The sequence below is a fragment of the Podarcis liolepis genome (assembly GCF_965112155.1).
Source record: "Podarcis liolepis genome assembly, chromosome: 11".
In the NCBI taxonomy this organism is placed as follows: domain Eukaryota; kingdom Metazoa; phylum Chordata; class Lepidosauria; order Squamata; family Lacertidae; genus Podarcis; species Podarcis liolepis.
In genome coordinates, this window is record NC_139565.1 from 38,806,609 (window position 1) to 38,829,776 (window position 23,168).

The following is a 23,168-nucleotide window of genomic DNA, read 5'->3' on the forward strand; positions in this document are numbered from 1 at the left end:
ATAAGAGGTCCAATGATACGTCTCCTTGTTTTGCCTTTACTGTTCACATAAGATATGTAACCTTCCAGCCAAGAAGCTAACCAGAGAAAAGGATAGGCCAACCAAGACAGAACCAGAAGAAGGGCAGGACAAAAATGGAAAAAATAAGATGGAGAAAGAAAAGGAAAATGGAGGCAGCAGGAAGGGGGTGGGGTCTTAGCCTGACCATTTCAAAAGTTACATCCAGCACTGTGTAGTTTAAAATGCATTTGCAAACTCATTTTTAATTCTTTATATTAAAAAAACCCCTGCCAGTTACAAAGTACCACAAGGGTCTCCGTAATGAGCTTGAAAGGAAATACCATTTATCACAGGATATATGGGAGGCCAGAAATCAAATCATCCTACGTGCTACGACCACCTTGACTGCCTCCGCTGCTGCTCCAGTTTTGAAAGAGGATTTTAATTTTCAGCTTATATGGGTCAGAGTCTGCGCTGTACCCAATGCCCAGTTTTCTATTAACCATAACATCCGTGGGGGAAATGGACATCTCTCCCAGATTTAACAGACTTTTGCATTTGGACACGTGTTAAGAAGTGGTTGCACTTAGAAGAAGAAGAAGAAGAAGAGTTTGGATTTGATATTCCGCCTTTCACTCCCTTTAAGGAGTCTCAAAGCGGCTAACATCCTCCTTTCCCTTCCTCCCCCACAACAAACACTCTGTGAGGTGAGTGGGGCTGAGAGACTTCAGAGAAGTGTGACTAGCCCAAGGTCACCCAGCAGCTGCATGTGGAGGAGCGGAGAAGCGAACCCGGTTCCCCAGATTACGTGACTACCGCTCTTAACCACTACACCATACTGGCTCTAGCATGAAATCATGTGAAATGGTTCACTCGGTAGGTGCACAAACTCCCATGCACTCTGCATCCAGTTGGTGGGGTGCAGAACCATGGAACCATAGAGTTGGAAGGAACCACAAGGGCCATCTAGTCCAACCCCCTGTGATGCAGGAATCTTTTGCCCAGCGTGGGGCTCATACCCACAACCCTGAAATTCAGAGTCCCATGTTCTACTGACTGAGCCAATGTATATGTACACATGACATTAACCACCATCTACATCTATCTTGTCATTTTTTAATGGATTTCTACATTTCAATGCATTCCCTCCCCCCCCAGCAAACCAGTTTTGATCCAAATCTAATTCCTCTCTAAAAACAATGGATAGAATGGGCATCTCCAGCATAACCCAAGTGGCTTGATGTCTTGACCGCTTGCTACTCCAGGAGGTGGAATAGCCTGTAAGGTTTCCAGTGCTCCAGTTTGCTCCCACTGACCACCTTGGAAAACATATCAGTTACTTTTTGCACATACTCTGGCCATGGTTAACCATGCTTTAGTAACCCCTCATTTGGACTACTGAAATTTGCTTGATGTGGGCCTGCCCTTTATGTGGGCCTTCAGAGACTGCAGCACAGGGCGCTGATGGGTCATACTAGTCCTTAAGGATCCCAAATTGCCAAGCCCAATTCAGGAGCTATAGTTTTGATATAAATAATTTTGAGACCATCTTGGCTGTGAGTCCCGGAAGACCTGCTCCCTGCCTTGCAGACCTTTTCCCACCTGTCCTGGGAGGGCAAAGTCCTGACTCCAGCTACAAAAGCTGAGGTTGTTGACTAGACTCAGGCTCGGGTGGTTTTTTGGGGGGCAGGTGTTGTTGCTGTTGGGTTGTTATATCTTTATTTTAGATCTTCTTGTGATTTTGGAGGAAATTGTTGGGTTGTGTATTTTTAAATGTTTTGTTTATAGTTTATAACTGCTTCTGTTATGTTGTAGTTATGTATATATTTTTTAAGGTCGTAAGCTACCTTGAGCATGGTTTTTGAACTGTGGAAAGGCAGCATACAAAGAAAATTATGTATGTATGTATGTATGTATGTATGTATGTATGTATGTATGTATAAAAACCCTAAATATCTCATGACCTGATTACCTGAAGGAGCACCTCCTCCCATACTGTCGTGCCTGAACCGTGAGATCAGCTGGAGAAGCCCTTCTGGCAATACCATCTTTGAATGAGATCAGAGGGGCCTTCTCAGCAATGGCTTTCTGGCTTAGGAACACCCTCTTCCCTGAGGTTAGGCTGGCATCAACTTTATCAATCTTTCGGTGCCAGCTGAATGCCTTTCTTTTCTGCCAGGCACGTGAAGCCTGAGACAGGTGTGAGAGATGCTGACGGTTTCATCTTCTGACTATGCTTTGCTTGTCTTGCTGTGTTGTTGCTACCCAACTCTGAGAAATGTTTTAGAAATAAAGTAAATATAGAAATGCAAGGGCAAAGATGCTCTTGGGGAAGAGCTAAAGCTCCAGGAAAGAGCATCTACCTTGCAAGCAGAAGGTCCCAGGTTCAATCCTGGGCAGAACTGTTAGGTTGTGGGTGAACATATCAGATGACACAGCGATTCTTCAAACAGCTCTTGCTTATTCACAGGCCAGAACAGAACTGAACTGAAGGGTTCAGCCAGCCTGCTTATATAGAGCTCCACTACAACGCAACTGTAACACTTTCTGTAACTATCCAATCACCAAACATCACTTTCAATTCCTTATTTGCATATGTGGACCTGAGTGAAAACTATCTACAGTATCCCCCTGCTGGCCCAGGGTGAGAACTTCAGTACATAACAAGAACCACTGCCAATCAGTGCAGAAAGTACCAGGCTAGATAGACCAATGGTCTGACTCCATATAATGAGACTTGCTCTGTAAGTCAAAAACCACACAAAAACAATAAGGTTTTGCTTTTGCAGCTTCCAACTCAGACAGCAATATTACTACACAGAAAGTATTATTACTTTCTGGTGACTTCAGAGGGCTTTATCTGTGTTACTCATCCATACTCTCTGGGCTTTTATGTGGGGCTGCCCTGGTTGACTATTTGGAGACAGCAACACAGAATATCAATGGGCCTTCCTGCACAGGACCATGGGACACCAGCTCTTAAGGAGTGTGTGTGAAGGAGTGTGTGTGTTTATGTCTGTGTGTTACATCAAAGTGTTCCCCTCCCGAGGCATGCCAGTGTGCTGAGATAATGGCTTGAGATATCAGGAAGTGAATTTGTTCTTAGACCAAAATACAAATAAGAAGTCAAAATACATTCTCCTGCAGAAGGGGAATGGCAACTGATCAGGTCTGGGGATTATGGCTGGCTAGCATCTGGGGAGTGAATGGATCTCAACTAGGGCTCCAATTGCATCGTCAAATAGTTGGAGGAAAATTGTTATGAAAGCCAGAGGAACATGCTAGATTGCTAGAGCTGTCCTAGTTAAACTGGAGGGAAGTATCCAATATCTTTTTGGGGTAAGCCATGAACCAACTGCAAGGATATACTGCATATTTCAGTCCTTGGATCAACAAAGGAAGCCTGCCAAGCATCAGATTATATATTCCACAGCTGAAGTGTTTGTATAACTTTTCAGTGGCTACCATTTAAAGAAAGAAAACGATGGGTCTTTTTTAAAAAAGAAGGAAAAAAAGAACACATATTCCCCGAACTTGACATGTTCATAATGTACCGCCAGCAATCATTTTGTACTTGGAAGGCAAAGTTACTGCTATCTTCTCTGAGCCCCAAGTGCATGCAAACAAGTACAGACTAGCGCTTTTGTGTTGTATAATCCAGGCATTTCATCACATTCATTTTGGCTGGTCTGCAATCAAGTTTCTTTTTTCATTTAACTCTCCAAGTACAGAGGAATAGTTTCAGAATGTGAAGCACAGGCTCTGTCGTTCTCTCTGCGAAATATGAAACATCTAAATAAACAGGAGCATCATTGAGAGGTTGGGACTGGCTGCTGTACAATTCAATATACAACTGATTCCCTTCGCCAAAGGGGAGAACAGATATAAGTTCATCATATGGGTTATAGTGTTCATTTTTAAAAAATCTAGCAGGTAATGAACAAATAAAATCCTACTCAACACCAGAAAAGGAAACTATCATAGCCCACACTGTAAAGTTTGGGGCACTGAACTGGAGGAGGGGGAGAAGTTGGGCAGAGCTTGCTTACGTATCCAGACATGAGCCCCTCTCTCAAGGATTTAGAAGCTCCATATGCATTATAAACCCCTCCCCTCAAGAGAAACTACTTGAGGCAAATTCACCATGTCTCAAGAGCATGACTGGCAGACTAAGGTATATCTGTGGCAGCGATCCTATATGCGATAATGGCATACCTTCAAACACATTGAGGCAAAAAAAAAAAAAAACCTGGGTTGCCATATTTGGGGGCTAGACTTCCATATGAGTCATGAGAGATTGTGGCCCCCCAAAAGTGCTTTTTTCAGGGTGGGATTGCAGCTCCCCAAATGGCCACCATGCTCTCACGTGAAAAAAATGGGATGTCCCAGTTTTCTCAGGACATATGAGGGGTATGCAATAGAAACACAGAGATAAGTAAGTAATTGAAAAGTAAATGGACAGACTGCCACATCAGCTGCATAATGGTGAGACAGTAAACAAAGGGCTTCCAGGTACTCCAGCTCCCATCAGCGCTTACCAGCAAGGCCCATGGTCAAGGATGATGGAAGCTGGAGTCCAGCAACATTTGGAAGGATTGAAATATCTCACCCCTGCTGTAGAAACTTATGCAGGAACAGTAACATTCTGGTTGCGGACACCATTTTGCTCTGGATATCAAAGAGGTGAATAGGCTATGTGATTTGTTTTTACCATTGAAAATGGCATCTTGAATTTCAGTGTTACACAGGGGTGCTGTACACTATTCAAGAGGGCTTCTACCATGTCAGGAAACGAAACGGAAAAAAACTGTGCTAAAAATGTGATGCTTTTATCTAGCCAGTAACAGTAATTATAGAAAGCATATGGAAGCAATTTCCCATTCCCAATTGTACTATTAATTAGTCTAACCTTTCTCGTTATTGGCCTTTACACTGCCTTATTGTGTGTTAATGTGAAATATCCCCTTCCCTGAGCTGTAAAGTTCACTGAAAGTATGTTATATATGGTACTAACTATGCCTCCTTGAAGCTTTCATATTCACAGACTATAAACTGAATGCCCCCTTTGCTACCCTCCTCTAGCTTTATGCATTATTGAAAAAACTTAAATCAATGGACGCTCCAACACCTTTTTCCAATGTTGTTTTCAAACTAGAGAATTGCCTCGCGGTGTTCAGCAGAAAGCACAAGGTAGCAGAAAGTGCAAAGCCTTTTATAGACAAAGCTTTGAAATTCAGCCAGTTTTTTCGATTTCTGTTACAGAAATCAAGCAGCCCTCCCATTAGCAGTGTGGGAAACAATGGGAAGAAGGACCTCAGCGAGTGAATGCATAATGGATTCTAAATTGCCCATGAGAGGGGCACAAACCTTAACTTTTGAATACTCACTTCTGAAACTTAGGTTCTGTTACCATCATTAATGGGAACATCCCATTTTAAAAGCAGAACTGTGATTAACACATACCAATAGCAGAAGGCTGCATGGATCTATATGGAAGAATCAAACACACTACAATTTAGATGTGCAATAATTCTAAGTATGTGCATCAAATTAGGACTTAACAAAGAGAACAGTGGTAGTCCTTCGAAGCTAAGAGAAAGCACCTGTGTATCTATGTCTGTATGGCTCTTCCCACCTACGAAATGTTCACAGGAAAACAATGCAGAGAAGGGTGTTCTACTTTTCAAAGGCAATCCTCTATTTCAAGGGCTGCCCGAAGAAAAGTCTTCTGCTTGATAGGGGTGTGCAGTGACCACAAGTTTTGGTTCAGACTTCAGGACACTGCTTCAGGAAACAACTCACCTCAGCTGAAGGTAAAGATACGAGAGAAAGTCGATTCTGCTCACATTGAAAGAACCCACCTAATTCATAGTTTTTGAAACAAGATACAAACAGAAATATGCCCATCCTTGAAAATTCACAATCTCCAAATCTTGCAATGCAGTTCGTCAGCCAAGTAATGCATATAAAAATGCAGATATTGGTGTAAAGTGTGCATATAAATGCATATATCAGTGAAAACAAAAAGTAGAAATGCATTACATTAGAGAATATTGCTTGCCAAAATAGATAGTAGACAGTGTCAAGGAGGGGGTGGCTTTCCCAAGGCATCCTTCCAAGCTACTAATCGATCACACACAGGTGCATGCAAAAAAAGGGGAGCGATTTATTAGAATAATTTCACACTAAAGTGATGAATTTTCAGAAAGATCTTGAGAGAGAGAGAGAGAGAGATTTTCAAATTGCTGCAGAATTGTGGACTGCCGAAATTAAGATTGGGAAAATGAGAAGCCTAACAAGCCAAAATCAACATATTAGTCATATTTGTTAGCTGCCCAATTTTGGCTCAGAGTCCATCCATTCTCCTGTTCTTGAGTGTCATCCAATTAAACACACAAATCTCTTCCTAGACAAACACCACTCTCCCTCTGCCTCCGCCAGGAAAAAATGGTTTATTAGTGCCTTAGAATACTGTAAATAACTAGTTCCGGGTTTTAGCTGCTATCGGCTTGAAGCTTAAGGATTACCATTTTCCCCTCAAGCTCCACCAGCTCTCCTCCCTCTGTTTTCTTTTCCACCCATTATCCTTCAGCTAGACCACATTCTCCACAAATCACTTCAGGTTAAAAGTTTATGCTGCCCCACAACCTCTGCTCCTCAACACCCCACCCCCCAAAGAAGTTTTGTTATATGGTGAGTATAATTTTCAACTGTTATTTCGGCTTTTTTATGTATATTCAACAAACCCGGTTTTAAAGCATAAATAAAATTTAGATCCTAAGAACAAGTCCTCTTGGACAGGGCTTGCAGGCTGTCGGTTAATTAGCTTCAAGGGAGATATTTCCTTCCTCTGAATGTTCTTCTGGAATGAAGTTATTATCTAAACAAACTCTAAGGTTTCAGGCCTCTGAGAAAGGAATATTGCTCCTATCCATCTATTCTGTCATTTCTTAACTCATAAAAGAAATTCCGGTATTGACCGCTCCCCGCTTAAAACGGGGGGCGCCCTTTGCATGGACGCGCGCAGCCCTAGGTCTGGAGTGGCCCCATCAGCATAGGCTTGGCTTTGCCTTCCCTCAGGTGGGATACCTGGAGGTCTCCGCCTACCTCAGTCAGTTGTCCAATCCCACCTGGGGGAAGCGTTGCCAAGGAGACCAGGCCAGGTAGGGGAGGGATTACCTGCCCACACAATAGAGGAAGGATCTTACCTGGGAATCCTCACTTGGCTCCAGAGCTTCTCCCACCCTACCCACCCTCAGTTAATGTCTTATTTGCAGGTTAACTTTTCTTCATAGGTTTTGAAGGTTAACTTATCTTCACAGGTATGCGGGCGCTGCTACGTTAAGGTCGCCCCATCCCCTCTGCAGGGAGGTGGGACCAATTCGGATGGTCCGCCCCCGCCACTTAATGGATCCAAATGGTTTCCAGAGAGTGGTAGGGGATGCTTTATCCCATGTTGATGGCCTTTCAGCTGATTCCCTGGTGGCCCGCTGGAATGTGGAGTTAACCAGGGCTATTGACTGTTTGGCTCCGAAGCGCCCTCTCCGATTGCATGGAGCCCGGACAGCCCCGTGGTTTTCCACGGATCTGAGGGCAATGAAACAATTGTTGAGACGGCTAGAGCGCCGGTGGCAGATAACTCATTCAGAATCTGACCGGACACAGGTTAGAGCTCAACGTCGAGCCTACCAAGTGGCGATAGCGACGGCGAAGAAGAATTTCTTCACTGCCTCTATTGCAGCTGCAGAAAACAGCAGCAGGAGACTTTTTCAGGTGGTTCACAATTTAGCGGAACCACCTGCAACATCGGGGCCCAGTACGGGCCACATGTTCTCCTGCAATGATTTTGCAAAGTTTTTTGCAGATAAAATCGCTCAGATTCGGGAAGAAGTAGACTCCACCGTGGGAGCAGGACCGGGGCGGGAGAGTGCTAGAGTTCTGTCTAGTCAAGTTGAGTGGGATCAATTCCAATCTGTTACCTCCGAGGATGTGGACAGGCTGCTTGGACGAGTGAAACCAACCACCTGTCTCCTGGATCCTTGCCCATCCTGGCTTATAAAAGCTAGCCGGGAAGGGCTGGGCGATGGGCTTCGTGGGGTGGTGAATGCTTCCCTCCGTGAGGGAGCCTTCCCAGACCCGCTGAAAGAGGCGGTTATTAAACCGCTTCTTAAAAAAACATATTTAGATGCGGCCACGATGGCCAACTATCGCCCAGTCTCAAATCTTCCATTCCTGGGCAAGGTGATTGAGCGAGCGGTTGCCGAACAACTCCAGGCACGCCTGGAAGAAGCGGACCATTTGGATCCCTTCCAGTCGGGATTCAGGCCTCATCATGGGACTGAAACTGCCTTGGTCGCACTGGTTGATGATCTCCGGCGGGCTAGGGACAAAGGTGAGAGCTGTTTCCTAGTTCTGCTGGATCTCTCAGCGGCCTTTGACACCATCAACCATAACATCCTTCTGGACCGTCTAGAGGGGCTGGGAGCTGGGGGCACTGTCATACAGTGGTTCCGCTCCTTCCTCCTGGGCCGTGTCCAGAAAGTGGTGGTGGGGGATGAGTGTTCAGACCCCTGGGCTCTCACTTGTGGGGTGCCTCAGGGTTCTGTCCTCTCCCCCATGCTTTTCAACATTTACATGCAGCCGCTGGGAGAGATCATCAGGAGGTTTGGGCTGGGTGTTCATCAGTATGCGGATGATACCCAGCTCTACCTCTCTTTTAAATCAGAACCAGTGAAGGCGGTGAAGGTCCTGCGTGAGTGTCTGGAGGTGGTTGGAAGATGGATGGCGGCTAACAGATTGAGGTTGAATCCTGACAAGACAGAAGTACTGTTTTTGGGGGACAGGAGGCGGGCAGGTGTGGAGGATTCCCTGGTCCTGAATGGGGTAACTGTGCCCCTGAAGGACCAGGTGCGCAGCCTGGGAGTCATTTTGGACTCACAGCTGTCCATGGAGGCACAGGTCAAATCTGTGTCCAGGGCAGCTGTTTACCAGCTCCATCTGGTACGTAGGCTGAGACCCTATCTGCCTGCGGACTGTCTCGCCAGAGTGGTGCATGCTCTGGTTATCTCCCGCTTGAACTACTGCAATGCGCTCTACGTGGGGCTACCTTTGAAGGTGACTCGGAAACTACAACTAATCCAGAATGCGGCAGCTAGACTGGTGACTGGGGGCGGCCGCCGGGACCATATAACACCGGTCTTGAAAGACCTACATTGGCTCCCAGTACGTTTCCGAGCACAATTCAAAGTGTTGGTGCTGACCTTTAAAGCCCTAAACGGCCTCAGTCCAGTATACCTGAAGCAGCGTCTCCACCCCCATCATTCTGCCCGGACGCTGAGGTCCAGCGCCGAGGGCCTTCTGGCGGTTCCCTCATTGCGAGAAGCAAAGCTACAGGGAACCAGGCAGAGGGCCTTCTCGGTAGTGGCGCCCACCCTGTGGAACGCCCTTCCAGCAGATGTCAAAGCGATAAACAACTACCTGACATTCAGAAGACATCTTAAGGCAGCCCTGTTCAGGGAAGTTTTTAACATGTGATATTTTACTGTATTTTTGGTTTTTATGGAAGCCGCCCAGAGTGTCTGGGGAGGCCCAGCCAGATGGGCGGGGTATAAATAATAAATTATTATATTATTATTATAAAGGGCCGGAAAGGAATTTCCCTGCATTGGCAGGTTTCGCCTTTCCCGTAGCAAAACGTCATAACTTTGGCGGTATCAGGCCTTGGGCGGAATCCTTTAGTCCATCTTTCTCTTTGCGGCGGCGATACCAGGGTTCCCCATTAAAGGGGTTCTGAAGGGAGGCTTTGACCGTACGCCGAAAGGTTGTCATTGCTCTCCCCTGCGGCGGCGACGTAACGGGGGCGGCTATCTCTGCTTGAACATATGTTCTCTAGAGCCGGCCCATCCCCCCCACACACACACTGGATAAGCTTCCTAGATCCCCGGCTGGGGACTGGGGAGGGAGAATGCCCAATGCCTGAGCCAAGGTCTACCCACATTTGAAATTTAATAAAGTTGTGGCCAATTTAATCCCATAGCACGTTGTCTTGAGTCGTTATTCCACATGACGGGGGGGGGGCACTCGGGATCTGGGGACTCCGCCTGTCCACGCAATTACTGTTTTCAAAGCCCCAAAACTCAAGTGCATGTCCTGTTTTCCTTGTGACTTTCCTCAACCTGGTGCCCTCCAGATAAAGGTTAGACTGCAGCCTCTGGAGGGCATCAGATTGGGGAAAGGGGCTTTAGGTTGTACAGAAACACCTGCAGGCAAATTCAGACAGAAGAAAAACTGGAATTTCCGCAGGCTAGTTCTTTTAAGCAGCAAGTTGTTGCAGGGGTAAGCCGTTCCCTGTTGTGTCCTGTTTGTTGGAGGCTAACTCATGCTAGGAGCAAAACTTTGGACTAGATCCACATTTGATGCTCCTTAGAAAATGGATTCCATACAGAGGGGCTATCCTGCTTTGTTTTCATAATAGTCCTGTGAGGAAGGTTGAGAGGTGAAGAGAACTGCAAGCAGCAGCCTACGCCCTGGTTCTTTTTACTTCAGTGATATGCAGTCAGTGGACTAGGGGTACTAAGCTAGTCTCCTAAATGTTTCCCTGGTGTCTCCTTCCCAAAGCACGTGAGATGTGATGATCCAACGGGTCCAAGAGCCCTCCAGCCACCTTTCCAAAGCTTTCCTGGCTTTGGGAATGAGGCAGGAGGTCTCCAGCACCCTGTCAGAGACCTTCCCAAAGCCCAGGAAGCTTCTACCCAGCTTAGGAAGGGAGGCTCAATGTTCACACATGCAGCATTGCCACCGCCTCACCAATTGCCCTCGCTAGCTCTGGTTCCCTACGAAAAATTTCACCACACACCGGTGTTCACCTGCACCCACAACAGCACTGATTTGGCTGGAGGTCCTTAGAGGTTGCTTGCAGTATCTTTGTAAGGTTAGTGAGCTGGCTTGGGTGCACTTTTTATGTTGCAGTTGGAAGGTTCTGCCCAAAGGCACCTTCAGCCCTGCAAACCATGGACAACATCCACCTATAGCAACATGGTTTGAGGCCTGGCTTCCTGAAGAAACACCAACTTCCACAGCAACTTGCCTGTAGACTTGGCTCTTCAGAGGTCCTTCTCCAAATGATTCTCAGGTGAAGATGGCCTCTGTGGCACCCCAGCAGGTTAACGCCTAGTTAATGTATTTTCTCCATTTTTTCCCCCACCTGAAAGAGTTTTTCATGGATGTGGGTGCCTTTACTATCCTACTGTTCCATTGATTTAGCTGGGTGGTTTGTTTGTTTTGTATTTTTATTCCATTGCTTTGGTAAACTGCCCTGATAATTGCCTGTGGCATAAAAGGGTAGCATAAAAATCTGGTGGAGGCATTGACTGATAGACAAATAAACCTCTGTCCATCTGAGTTCAAGTAAAGAAGCAGCTCATCACTTCACAAAGAACCACAGGTATCCCTGTCTCTTTCTTTTAATCTCAGGGGAAGGCCCAGGTGGGAGAAAATCAGGATGCCTCATGAAATTAGTTGTTTCCATTTACAAACCAGCAATAACAACTCTCATCTCAGTCCAAAACAGGGGTGTGTGTTATCAGATGGATGCCCGCCCCTTGCCTTCATCCACAGGGTCCCATTCATTTCAAAGGCATAATTGTACAGATTGGCAGCCTTCTCTGAATTGCATGTGGAGTTTATTTCATGGCAGGAAGTGAGGAATGGGGGAGAAATGAAATTCAGCTAACACTAAAAGCCCAGTTTACCTAATCTGCACTGAAAAATGCTTGGGGGGGGAATGTAAACATTAGGAGCACTTTGCACTAAAATGCTGAGATGTTTTCTTCTGAGAACTTTTAAGAAGAAAATTGCAAACTGATGTGAAAATGTGGAGAACCGAACTTAAGGCAGGAAAAATGAGAAACTGAGAGAAACCAGAATTGACAGATTCACCCAACCCTACAGGGAGCACCAGGTGTACACCGGAGTTCCTGCAGCCTGATTAGTTTTCTGTATTGGGCGGGATTTTTTCATTGCTTAATTGCAATTTAGCCGAGATTTAAATAATGTCTCTTGTAGATATTAAAGACCTCTGCTAATGATACACACGGAGGTGTTAATCCTTGCCATCACGGCTGTTAATACGCAATTACTTTCAAAGTCACTGTGTGGGTTTCTTGGCACCGTGTAGCAGCAAGGCCTTGAAGCCAAGAAAGAAAGAAAGAAAGAAAGAAAGAAAGAAAGAAAGAAAGAAAGAAAGAAAGAAAGAAAGAGGGGGAAGTTGTTTGCAGCTCTTTGCAGCTCTGAGGATCGTAGTGCCTCTTGCTAGAAACATGTACTTTGCTCTCTCTCATTGCCTTGTGAAGTTAGCCCCAAATATTTGTGTGGGAGAAGGTCAAAAGTGTCAGGTGACACGCTTTCCACTCTGTCTTTCCTTTTGCAGAAGCTGTGATGCTGAACCCAACAAAAAGAACGCACAGTGCCAGGCAGACATGGGCAACGCTGACCTGCCCCTTTCGTGGCTGATTAATGTGGCTTGCTCTGCTCTCTGACACGGGCAGATTCCTGGGCAACAGGTGACTTGTATTACATTCTGTTGAATTTTTAACACGATGTGCTCCAACTGCAGCTTAATGGTGGGCGAGTAATCTTTTCTTTAGATACTCAAAATGCATTTTGTTCACAGAGCCCTGATAGGATTAGAGGAGGCATTAGAGTAATTAAGGTCAGGGGGACTGCCATTTACTAAATCCCTAAGCCCAACTCTTTACTCCAATATTATTCGGGAATATTGCAGGTCAAAGGGTCAACTGCTATAGTCTCTTGCCTTCTGTCTGGCCGTAACATATGGGTACATTTTCATGCAGACAATGCCAAACTTACAATAAGCCGGGCTTTTGTGGGTGCCTGCCTCGCAAATGAAATGCAAACTAATAACTGTCGGCAGAGCCTCTCAGCAATTGCACCTGCACATTATGACCCATCTGGCAAAACATCTGAAGAATATTGCTTTCACGATATCAAGGTGTGGATCTATGCACAACTTAATTTCAAATGAGCTCATCCAAGATACAATCAAAACTTGATTTCAGCAATGAAAAAAAAAGTCAGATTTCCCAAAACGTTTGGCTCACCAATCAGTTCATGAATTACAGAATTGCGATGACTTGCTTATTTTATTTAAAATTATAGACCACTGCTTGTTGTAAAAATAACACAATTCACAAAATAAAATCAACAAAATAACAAACAAACAAATATCAGTGCCAAGGAATGCCTGCATGATCAGCTAGGTTTTCACCGGCCAGAAGAATGCCAGTGCTATAGGTATCCCTTAAGCCTGGGTGATGCATTGATACATTGTCCAGCACCGGTTTGAGGGCCAGAACACAATGGTACCATCACCCAGCGGCATATCACAGGTGGGGTTTGCCTGCCTTACCTTCCTTTTCCACTGCCTCCTTCCTCCCTGCACCAGGTGCTGGCAGTGGCAGGAGCAGGGGCAGTTTCAGCCCAGCGCCCAATGGTGCCCCTTCCTTTTCAACTTTGTGACATATCACTATATTGCTTCCTTTGTTGTAGAGTGATAAAAGTAACTCTTACAAATGTTCAGTTGGGGTACAAATGCATGTAGACTAGAGGGGAGTGGCTGATACTTCCTCTTTTACCACTTGCTTAAACATCTGAAGAAGAAGAAGAAGAAGAAGAGTTTGGATTTGATATCCCGCCTTTCACTCCCCTTCAGGAGTCTCAAAGCGGCTAACATTCTCCTTTCCCTTCCTCCCCCACAACAAACACTCTGTGAGGTGAGTGGGGCTGAGAGACTTCACAGAAGTGTGACTGGCCCAAGGTCACCCAGCAGCTGCATGTGGAGGAGCGGAGACACGAACCCGGTTTCCCAGATTACGTGACTACCGCTCTTAACCACTACACCACACTGGCACACTGAAGAGAAGAGAAGAGGGTTGATGGACCCTCATCTCATGCTCTAATAAATGTGTATAGATCAGGGGCAAAGCTTCTACCACAAACCTCCTCCCCACAATCCAAACAGTGGAAGGGCCTGTCTGCAACAGATTTCTGCTTTCTGCAACAGACTTTATGAAATTGCACTACCTGGCCATTTACAAAGGTGGCCTTCTGGTGGGATCCGTAGGAGATGATTGCATTGCTTGTCATGAGTCTTCCCTGTCTGCGTTAGGTCATGGTTTCCTACAGAATCAGACTTCATCTATTTATTTAGATCCCTAGGCTACTCTATCCTTCAGGCTCGATCAGGGTGCAATTTAAAAATATAAGACATGGTAAAAATATATAGCACGTATCATTAAATATATATATGAAAACATACAATTAAAATAACCTCACACTAAAATAACCCCTGTCTTTATTTCTGACTACTAAATAAATGCCTGTATTCAGGGCTAAGGTCAGTTAAGAAAAAAAAAAGGGAGTGGTATTTACTGTAGGCTATTAGAATGTGTGTAATAGACTGGGGAAATGTTTCATCTTATCTGGAAGCCTATGTCTACTGCCTCCTTCGTTCCCTCAAGCCTCCATTTCAAAATATAGGCTCCCTTTTGCCTTCAGGCATCCTTAGACAGCTCCTGGAAAAAAGCTTTACATTATGAGATGAATATGAGAAAAATTAGCAGTTTGTTTTCTTTGCTCTCCCATCATTCTGCACCTGTGTTTTAGACTTTGGCACCACTACAGTATAAGGCCCCCTTCCATGGGACCACCCATTTCCTGAAAAGATGGTCGATGACAATTCCACATTTTTTTCAGCCTGGGTGGGCAAATTCACTGAACTTTCAGGGGATGGCATAGCAGAGGGGAAGGGGAATGACACTCCTCTGCCACCAGCCTCCTAGAACCAGTTGTTTCTAATTTGGGGTGGAATACCCAGTAGAAATGATGCTAAATCATGATGCCGTGCCATTACAGGGGTGTGTGTGGAGAGATGGCTGACCCCTGTAGTTTATCACCCACATCTTGTAATGGGTGATACCCTGCCTTTGAGATTCCATGTAGCGGTGGGGAACTGGATCTGACCAGTGGGCCTGATCTTTCTCTCCCCCAGCCTTGTTGGCCAAGTTTGGCATGTGGGTGGAGCCAGTCACCTGACATCGCTGCCACATGCAGCACCATGAGCTATTTGTCAGGGCTTACATAGATAGCATTGTGCGATCAGCTGATCGGAGACTTGCTGTCTTAGAAATCAAACTCAGCTGATTTGGCACAGTGTCTCTTGCACTTGGCAACGAAGGCGGAGCCAGCCTGACTTTCTGCTGCCGGCAAAACTCTAGCCTCCCTACGGCTAGAACTGACCCTGTCATGCAGAAAAGTGACACAGAGCTACTTCAGGTGGTGGAATCAAACGGAAGGCAGGGATTTATGTTTGAAGGGCAAAGCAAACCTTCAGCACGTGGGGTGCCATTTAGTGCTCTACTTCAGGCAACAAAAAATGTCTTGGACCAACACTGGCTGCAAGTCAGTCTATAGCCTCACCTCCTATCCACTCTCTTCACACACATGACCCCTGCTCTCAGCATAGTGAAAATAATCAGAAAGAGGATAGCAGCTGTTGGTGGGAAGCCTGAATGCTGAATGCCCCACAAGCATTAATAGTGTTCCCCAAACTTGGGTCTCCAGCTGTTTTTTGGACTACAACTCCCATCATCCCTAGCTAGCAAGACCAGCGGTTGGGGATGATGGGAAACACTGCATTAGAAGATCCAACAATGGCCTTACACCATTGTCGTGACCAGGGGTAGCCAGCATGACACACCTTCACGATGTGGTTGAACTCTAGCTCTCGTCATCCCTGAGCACAATGGCCAGGGCTGATGGGAGTTGGAGTCCAACAACGAAACAAAATGACAAATATTTTGACCTGGTTTACAACAGATTCCTATGTACTGTTGATGGGGGAAAGGATAAAAAAGTCGGGGGGGAGGGTTGCTACAGAATTTGGCATGCTGCTAGCATTTAGCTAAGTGAAAAGAGAGAGATGGGTCTACTTAATTTCTCTTATTACTGGCTGCTTTACAACTAGACTAAAGATTAGTTGGACTTGCATTTTAAGCAATAAGCATCTGTCACCTCTACAGCTTGGCAGAAAGAGCTGTGTAGCTGGGAAAAGATTATTGTAGCTCGACTCCTACACTAATAACCAAATCTTTCCTCACACTTGTCAGTAGCTTACAATTGTCAGCAATAATTTCTGGGATTCCTGGAAATCATTCCTCAAAAGAAAGAAGCATTTTGCCTGTTGGTATTTAATATGTAGATTCAAGACTTTAATTTAAACATTAGGCCTTTAATGAAATGTATTCAACATTTTTGCTTCTACTTGGAAAGTGGCTTGCTTGTTTGCGATGCTTCTGTGCACGTCTTAAGATATTGTAACCAAATTTTGCGTGTTGGTTGCCTGCTATCAAGAAATGGGTTTTCATCTGAGTTTGGTTACAACTGGACACCATTTTGAATCAAGATGGTGGGCTGAATCTTTCAAAACTGCATTGATTTTAACCACTGATTTCAAAACGGCACTTTTTTTTGTTCTTGGAATTCCTGAACAACACTGGATCCAAAGCCACTAGTATTCTATAAGCGGAGAAGCTTAACTTGTGAGTTATCATTTATTTAGTATCCTTCCTATTTTCCACCATGGGACTTAAGGCAGCATATATGGGAATTCCCAGGGTGTCTCTCATCCAGACAGTGCCCACCTTGAAACAGTTTCAGCAAGATAACTCCATCATGTGCTCTGTGCTCTGGGATGCCTGCAAACTTTGCTACCCTGCATATTTGTCTAAAGCAAGCATGGCCAAACTAGGCCCTCCAGCTGTTTTGGGACTACAATTCCCACCATCCCTGACCACCGGACCTGTTAGCTAGGGATGATGGGAGCTGTAGTTCCAAAAGAGCTGGAGGGCCAAGTTTGGCCATGCCTGGTCTAAAGGCTCCCAATATTTTTTGCCTCTTCATTTGATTTTGTAATGAACAAGTTTGAACATTACAGCATGTGCATTTGTGACCTCGTCCTATAATTGCTTTTATGCTTGACATTTTTTTATTTGCCCTGAGTAAAAATAAGTTTTGCAGCTATAGACCAGTTATATGTGAGCACATCTATTTGATGAACGACTTCCCTTGTTTCATAACTCCCACCATACTCGTTCCATTTTGCTAATTTTTACTGAAGAACAAGAACATCTATGCAATGCTTTTTAACATTCCCAGCTTGTATAAAGCTAGTCTCACTCCCTCTTCCCCCGAGCTGGCATTGATTTCACCGTTTAGTGCACTTTTACATTTTTATTTTGCGGAGGGAGGGGGGAAGTCCCTTAACTAGCAAATTGGCCAACCCTGTTTCTCCTACAGCCGCTGGGTTGCCAGATGCAAAACAAAACAGGGATCCTGCGCTTCAGAGTATCTGCTACACTTGAGGACACTTCAGAAAGCCCAGTCGGTGCAGCGAGCAGCAATGTATCTCCTGAAAGACATCATTCTGTGCTATCGCTTGACTCTGCACTAGTCTATGTTTCTCCTTCAGGCATTAACTCAAGGCACCAATCTTGATCTTTAAAGCACAAAATGGCTGGGACCCAACATATCTAGGAGACTCTCTGTTCTCTTGTGTCTGACTGCAGTATCTTTTAGACCAAGGGAAACTTTTTCAGCCCAGGGACCACATTTCTTTCTGGGCAACTTTCTGGGGTCCCCATGTCAAAGGCAAACATGGGCAGAACAATGATTTTAAAAATAAATAAATAGTAGTAGTAGCAGTTTATAATATAAAAACACAAAAATACATACCATAATAACAAACAATAACACTAACTCCCCAACCCACGGACAGTTTTAAAGGCCATATATATGTGTATAAATATATATGTGTGTAAATTAAACCATACATCCTAAGGACACCACAGTCTCTGCTGTCCCTCATTCCAAGGAAATCAAACTCTGGGTAAGCTCTTAGAACCCCTGGAATTCTGCACTGCTCAGAGATTGGGGTGGTATGCAACAGTATTATCAACCTTCAGGGTCACAGAAAGGAGGGAGAACTGGTGCAACGAAGGATTTCCTCTTTTAATCAAATCACAGCTTCAAGGGAGGGTTATTTGTCATGCGCACAAGAAGGATGGAAACAATCACATTCTCCCTGTCTATGGCTGCAGTTACATCTGATCATTATAAGCACACATGCCTCAATCTACTGTTTGAATTCAGAAAAGAAAAATAAAGGTTAAATGCAACAACACATAAATGCGATTTAAATTTATGCTGGGGGTGTGACCAAGGGTTATACCATTCCCTAAAAGCACACAGCTTTCCCCCAAAGAAGTATTTGGCTGAAGCTCTGTGTTTTAAATATATGCTGTGGATATGTCATAACTAGTTTGGCCCTAAGAGATGGTATCTTTTATTAATATCTTCTATCCACTAAGTGATAATATGAAGTATATTTCATATTTGCATCTGATCACTATCCCCAAATCCTCACAATTCCAGATCTAACCTGAGACTTAGCTCAGCTGGGTGGCATTGTCAATACCAACTTCAATTTCTGATGCTTGTGGTTCATGACCATTTTCATGTCATATTTACAAGATGACTATTTCTAGGAGAGCCTCTACTGGTGTTTGCCTCCCACCAGTTCTGAGAATAGGCCATCTGTTTTCTGTCTTTTACCAGTTTACCAGTTGCTGATCTACAAATGGATATTCCCAAAGGAAAGGTTAGTTCAGAATCTTCCAAGATCTATGAAGACAGCTCCACATTAATAGCAATCCTCTCAGCCAGGAGAGATAAGAAACATCTGCTACAAGTGGCCTATGCAAAGACTTGGCCTGGATAGATTAAAATTATTTACCATGTTGGCTCCAGGATCTGCAGAACAGAACTAGATGAGGTTAGTCAAACAAAAACTCTATGGCTGGAAGCCAAAATGCTACTTTACGCTAGTTTTGCACTGGTGGGATTTTTAAGTTTTATTTTCTTTGAACAGCCCCCCAAATGCCACATCACAAACTTCTTCTGCAATAGCCCTTTAAAATGTCTTTGTCATATAGCTGGGCGAGGGAGCTTGGTGGGGAGAAAAGGCTGTTCAAGAAACACAACTTCAAACCACTTTGGGGCACACAACTTTTATTTGTCTAGAGGTTGTTTAGATCCCAACCTAGTGGTTTAGAGTAGCATTGACTCCTCAGGCATGATTCCTTAAGGAAATATCCTCAGTAGTGTGTGTGTGTGTGTGTGTGTGTGTGTGCGCGCGCGCGCACACGTTCATGTGCGCGCCATAATATTCCTATTTCCAAAAGTTGCTGAATTTTCTTTATCCCAGTTAGCATCTGTATTGGATTTGAATTGATTTTTTTAGTATGTTCTGTTGTTGTTTTAAGCAATAATAATGAGCTCCCTCCAGCTGTACCATGGCTCTGGAGGTACCATGCCTCCGAATACCAGTCATGACCTACCTGTAGGTCTTTCAGAAGCATCCCATTGGCCACGACGATGTGAGCATGTTAGACTAGGAGGGTCTCTTACCTGATCCAGCAGGGCTCTTCTTACATTCCTAAATTGACAGAGGTCTGTTAACCAAAGACAGGGACTAGTAGTTTGCACTGACATTTGTGTTTCTTACTGGTGCTTCACATTTCATTTGCCTATCTTTAATTAGGTCCAAGATGGGTTGTTTAATTATTCTGACAAGTTGTCAAGGATGTTTTGAATCCAAAAATAGAACACAAGACAGTTCATTTCTGCTTTCCTATAACTTTCTCAGGGACGCAGGTGGCACAGTGGTCTAAACCACTGAGCCTCGTGGGCTTGCCGATCAGGAGGTCGGCGGTTCGAATCCCCGTGGTGGGGTGAGCTCCCGTTGCTCGGTCCCAGCTCCTACCAACCTAGCAATTTGAAAGCACACCAAAAAGTGCAAGTAGATAAATAGGTACCACTCTGGCGGGAAGGTAAACGGCGTTTCCGTGGGCTGCTCTGGTTTCAGTGTTCCATTGCACCAGAAGCAGCTTAGTCATGTTGGCCACATGACCCAGAAAAACTGTGGACAAACACTGGCTCCCTCAGCTTGTAAAGCGAGGTCCTTTACCTTTACCTTTTTTTTATAACATTCTCAATAAATGTTCTCAGAATGGTTTTACAACCAGTCTTTTTTCCCAGGGAACCCTGGGAATTGTAACTTTGTGGAGTCTCTTAAGAATTCCCAGTAGCCTATAAAAAAACTACATTTCCCAGGGTTCTTTGGGGGAAGCTATGACTGTTTAAAGTGGTGTGACACAGTGCAAATGGGGCCCATGAATTTTTAAAGCCAAAGCATCCATTTTCCTTGGCATTTCTAAGTGGCAGAAACTATGGAAAGAGAGAGAAGTTACTATAAATGAAATTCTGATGAGGCTGAAGTGAAATTGTCTTTAAGTGATTAAATAATGTGCATTTATGGAAAGAAGATGTCTGGGCCCTTGGGCAAAGGGCGGGGTGTGGGTTGTGTGGGGAGGGTCTCTCGATTTGTTTATAAATGAATATCTGCTTCTACTGAAGCCACTTCCTGTTGGTTCCTGCTAAAGTGCTTCAGAGATCGACTGCCCTCAAATGTTTTGAAGACTGGAGTTCTGTTTGTCGTTTAGCCAAACCTAAACAGTTTAACCTCAGCAATATTCACTTTAGGGCTGCACAAGACGAACGTAAACAGTGGATCATAGTAACAAGCTGCCCAGTGCCATTCAAGCAGAGGTGTATTTTAAACCACATTCAGAGGTTAAGACAACGAAGACCTTCTGCAAATTCTACAGAACTGGAAGGAGAAACGCCGAGGCAAAACAGAAATAGAATATTAGCAAACTCTTTTAGCTGAAAGGACGAAAGAAGCCCCAGGCAGTGTCGTTCCTTCCATATGATACCTAAAGAAAGTTTGTGTGGTCTGGGAAGACCAATCCCAGTTTTTACATCCAGTCAGTTGAGAAGGTACCATATAATGATGGAGGAGTAGCATGAGCCCCTTCTCATCTCCACGTAGATAGAAGGTGTCCAGTTCAAATTGGACCTTCTACACGAATTGAGCCAAATCATGCGGCAGTCCAGTTCGTGGAATGCTTCAGGAAAAGGTCACATGAACTAGGCCTCTGTGCAAGTGATCTTGCAGGCAGAAAGCCCAGATGTTCCACACTTGGTAGAGGGGAAGCAAGGGTGGCCCAAAGGATTTCAAAAATCTATAGCTCCTCAAATTTTGTGATGCAGTTCGCCAACCAAAAAATTTTCTAAAGGGAATAGATGGAGGAAAAGATGTAGAACATGTATGTACTGAAACTCTGGAAAACGCTATATTTAAAAAGTGTACAAAAATGATTATATGCGGGGAAAGAATGCACAACATACTAGTGAAATATAATGTACATAAGGTGCCAGGGCAGATTACAACGCTACATTATACAAGCACACAGATAATACTGTTATCATTATTAAACAAGTAAAACCAAATGGAACAGAACAGGATAGCTCAGTCAGTAGAGCATGAAACTCTTAATATCAGGGTTGTGGGTTTGAGCTCCACATTGGGCCAAAAGATTCCTGCATTGCAGGGGATTGGACTAGATGACCCTTGGGTCACTTCTAAGTCTACAGATCTATGATGCTATGATTCTAGAGTACATTAGGGAAACATGCTTAGGGGGGAAATGTGTACATTAGGCAAAATTGCATGCAGAAATGTGCATATTCAGAGGAATGAGCAGGAAATGTATATAAACTTTTGTAAGGAAATGGACCAAACTGAACATAAGGTTAGAACAATGGGAGAGGACCTGAAGAGGACAGATTTGTCCATCCCTAACACAGAGATCACCTAACCACACATCTCCCCAGGATGGTAAGATGTGGTTGGTTTTTATTTAAATTGCAATTATTCTTCCTAAATTTGCATCTCTACAGATAAATTAGCATTGACTTTCATCCCTTTTTTGTTTATTTATCATCCTGTATAGTGGTCCTCAAAGCACTACACATTGCCACTCAGCCATTAAAGCTAATAAAAAAATAAGTTTAAAAAATCAGCATGGGGTGGGGGAGGAAGAATGTTTGAAACCGTGTGTTTCTGTATTGACCATCTTGTGAAGGTCAAGGTCCCAGACCAAGGTCCCATAAAGTATTGCTGATGGGGCTGGTTAGGTAAATTCCAGCCAAGTATTGCTGATGGGGCTAGTTAGGTAAATCCCAACCAAAGAGTTCTACTCTGAGTATAGAGCCATTGAAATGAATAGACTTCATTTAGGCATGTACATTAATTTAAACATATCTACTCAGAGCAGAACTAGAAATGGATCTTCCTCAATGAATCATCTGAATTAATTCATAAACATTAATTCACACATTTATGTAATATATATATGATCTGAAGCAGAACAATTATTTATAGCTAATTTGCTATTATTAATGATTTAGGCGTTTCTTCAAGTCACAGAAGATAATGAAAAAACAAAGTTATCCAGACCACTGAGGGACTGCAAACAATTAATTCAACACCAGTGTTTACACTCATTTCTCTCATTTCCCCCTCTTTGCTTTCTTCAGCAAATCCAGCTTAAAGGATGACATTCTTCTTCCATCTTCATGCAGTTAATTAAGTTTCCTCATACTGGGAGAAAATAAATTCTGACCCCCCCCCCCGGTGCACTTTCAACTATTGCAAAAAAAAAAAAAAGATGGTTTCTCATCTGGTTTTTGCCCTCTGAGTCAACTGTGTTTCTCCAAAATACACATTTACAAGAAGCTGATTGTTGAGACATTTACACTCTATAAAGAAATCATAGTGTGGACTTTAAATGCGCGCACACTGTTTCCATTGGGTCGAGGCCTGTGACTCACTGGTAATGCAAGTTCAATCTCTAGCATCTTCAAGTATGGCTGGGAAATACTTCTGAAGACCTGGAGAGCTCTGCCAATCAATGTAGAGATAATAGTGAGCCAGCTGAACCAATTATATGACTCACAGATATGAGCTAGTTGAACTAGTGTTACAAGGCAGCTTCTGATGTGCCATTTTTCAGGTGGGATTTGCCAAATGAGCATATTTCTTAGTACTTGTTTAGCTTACAACAAACCGACCCATTATAGGGTGCTTTTGCCAAATGCTAAACCAGCCAGTTACAACCAGTGTTGTACAC

The 23,168-nt window shown here is 44.2% G+C and overlaps 2 long non-coding RNA genes across 2 annotated transcripts in view; one reads left to right on the forward strand and one right to left on the reverse strand.

The window, feature by feature from the left end:
• Positions 1-23,168, reverse strand: part of LOC310688767 — an 88,518-nt gene that overhangs the window by 60,091 nt on the left and 5,259 nt on the right. The gene's annotated exons all lie outside the window — the stretch shown is intronic.
• LOC310688801 lies at positions 6,511-12,612 on the forward strand. The gene is made up of 2 exons (XR_014517196.1): positions 6,511-6,693; positions 12,428-12,612. It is a non-coding gene; the product is annotated as an uncharacterized lncRNA (long non-coding RNA).